The following is a 3,367-nucleotide window of genomic DNA, read 5'->3' on the forward strand; positions in this document are numbered from 1 at the left end:
TCTTCCTCAGGAAGGGTCTCCTCGCGCCTTCCTCTTCTTGGGGGAGGAATGCTGTTACTACATAGATGAGTCCAGGGTGATCCAAAACAACTTAAGCCATTTCACTGAACCCTTGGCTACTCTGGCTTATGCCCCTACTAGGACCCCTGACTGTGCCTCATCCTGCTTTTTAGTCGCTGTCTCTTTTGGTGTTTCATTTCTTGCAGGAATGTATACAGGCTTTCACCAACCAAAAGGTCGCCAAATTGTTCCTGCAAGGAGGATATCAGCCCCTCAGAATCACCGACCCTTCCCTGAAGGAATGCAGCCTCCCCACATGAAACCAATACCCCGCCACCTAAATCTTTTATTTTTTCCATATCTTTGCCCATCTCTGGCAGGAAGTAGCTTCAGAAGAATGAGACCTCTGCCCTTCTCCCCTTTTTCCTATACTTAAAAGGCAGGAATAATAGATCTGCAATATAACCAGCCCCACTTTAGATAAGCCCAAGTACAAAATGGCACTGCCCACCTCCTCCCCTCCCCTCCCCCCTCCATCTAGGAGAAGCCTCCTGACTTAAACAGAAACCCCTTTTGCTTCTGCAAGGATGCAGTTCTCCACCTTGAACCACATTAGGATAATGACCCTCCTTGATGGTATCAGACAGCCCTTTGCACACTATATAACCTCTACCACCCCCACACCTGGTGCTGTCCCCTTTTCAGGGCAGCCCTGGGCTGCTTGCCTCTCTGAGCACAGCTCCATGGATTTCTTTCTTTAATAAAGCTTGAACAGTAGCCAGCATCTCAGCTCACTTTCTTTCACCAAGGACCCTTTTGACCAGTTACCTAGCTCATAGAACTGTGTGAAGGGGTCTGGTGATCCAGCCTGGTGTATGAAGGGTTTGTGATCTAGTCTGTGAATGGGTTTGAGGGGTCTGAGAGTTCCAGACCCAGCCCTAGCTCAACAATCAGCCCAGTTGGTGCAGGATTACCGGCAGGTAAAAGAGCCCAACAACTGGCATGGTCAAGTAGCTTTGCAATTGGCATCACGAACAGGATTAAGAGCCAGACAATTGGCGCTGTCAACAGGATTTCAGCCACGGCAGATTGCAACAGCGTGTGAGGGGTCTGGTGATCCAATCCGTACAATGGGAGACATCTGGTGACCTAGTCTGTACAATTAGTTTGAAGGGTCTGAGCCCTAGCTCTGACAATACAAATGGAAACTTAGTATAACTAGAATAATGAAATGTTTTGGCTTTAGTTATGAAATGCCTAGCCATACAATTAGTGTAGCTATTGCCTCAGCCTGACAACTGGCATAGTCGTGTAGCTTTATACCTTCCAAACCCATTGTTGGGGTGGGTTACAGACCCTTCAAACCCATTTGGGCTGGGTCACAGACCCCTCATATGCCATGCAGACAGGGTCACAGACCCCTCATACACAGGTCACAAGCTAGGTAATTGGAAAGATCCTGGGAGCCACTGGCAAGGTTGACATGCTTTATTCCAATGGGAGCTCAGCTTCTAGCCTCCTCAGCAGCAGCCTGCAACCTACAACAGCATATAACAGCCTACAACAGCCTCCAGCAGATCTAGCAGATCCAGCAGCAGCAGCTGCTGCTGCCACCCCAGGTGACCTCCCGGGGGCATCCTGGGGGCACTGTGTATCAGAGCCATTCGTCCTTTATACTTAAGTCAGATTAGCAAGGAACACCTGGGTGCACATGCCTCCTTGATGGTATCAGACAGCCCTTTGCACACTATATAACCTCTACCACCCCCACACCTGGTGCTGTCCCCTTTTCAGGGCAGCCCTGGGCTGCTTGCCTCTCTGAGCACAGCTCCATGGATTTCTTTCTTTAATAAAGCTTGAACAGTAGCCAGCATCTCAGCTCACTTTCTTTCACCAAGGACCCTTTTGACCAGTTACCTAGCTCATAGAACTGTGTGAAGGGGTCTGGTGATCCAGCCTGGTGTATGAAGGGTTTGTGATCTAGTCTGTAAATGGGTTTGAGGGGTCTGAGAGTTCCAGACCCAGCCCTAGCTCAACAATCAGCCCAGTTGGTGCAGGATTACCGGCAGGTAAAAGAGCCCAACAACTGGCATGGTCAAGTAGCTTTGCAATTGGCATCACGAACAGGATTAAGAGCCAGACAATTGGCGCTGTCAACAGGATTTCAGCCACGGCAGATTGCAACAGCGTGTGAGGGGTCTGGTGATCCAATCCGTACAATGGGAGACATCTGGTGACCTAGTCTGTACAATTAGTTTGAAGGGTCTGAGCCCTAGCTCTGACAATACAAATGGAAACTTAGTATAACTAGAATAATGAAATGTTTTGGCTTTAGTTATGAAATGCCTAGCCATACAATTAGTGTAGCTATTGCCTCAGCCTGACAACTGGCATAGTCGTGTAGCTTTATACCTTCCAAACCCGTTGTTGGGGTGGGTTACAGACCCTTCAAACCCATTTGGGCTGGGTCACAGACCCCTCATATGCCATGCAGACAGGGTCACAGACCCCTCATACACAGGTCACAAGCTAGGTAATTGGAAAGATCCTGGGAGCCACTGGCAAGGTTGACATGCTTTATTCCAATGGGAGCTCAGCTTCTAGCCTCCTCAGCAGCAGCCTGCAACCTACAACAGCATATAACAGCCTACAACAGCCTCCAGCAGATCTAGCAGATCCAGCAGCAGCAGCTGCTGCTGCCACCCCAGGTGACCTCCCGGGGGCATCCTGGGGGCACTGTGTATCAGAGCCATTCGTCCTTTATACTTAAGTCAGATTAGCAAGGAACACCTGGGTGCACATGCGCAGTTAACATATTTACGTCAAATAGGCGAGGTCATGCTCGGCAAGATTCTGAACAGCTGAGGGAGACTGACCATTTATTTCACTTTCCTTACACCTTTTAAAAGGAATTAATTGTAACATATTTTAATATGTAGGTATTTTAAATGTGCATATGTATATACATTTATATTATGCCAAATGAAAATATCTAAAGCTTTAAACTTTGGCATTTAAAATATAATCTTATCAATTGTAAGACAATATTCTTACTATATTGATCTTAACCTCTTAATCTGAAAATCATGAAGAAAAACTGTTTCTGGGGCCGGCCCGGTGGCGCACTGCTACAGTGCGCCGCTTGGGAAGTGCAGCAGGCGCTCCCGCCGACGGTTCTGATCCCACATACAGACCGGTTCCCGCTCACTGGCTAAGCGAGGCGTGGGAGCAACACCGAGGGTTGCGATCCCGTTGCCGGTCCCGGTCCGGTACGGGCGCGACACTGAGGGTTGCAATCCGTTGCCGGACATGAAAAAAGACAAAAAGGAAAAAAAAAAAAAATGTTTCTGTAGACAAGATAGGGAAT

Source organism: Galeopterus variegatus, unplaced genomic scaffold (genome assembly GCF_000696425.1).
Source record: "Galeopterus variegatus unplaced genomic scaffold, G_variegatus-3.0.2 Scaffold10060, whole genome shotgun sequence".
Classification (NCBI taxonomy): Eukaryota; Metazoa; Chordata; class Mammalia; order Dermoptera; family Cynocephalidae; genus Galeopterus; species Galeopterus variegatus.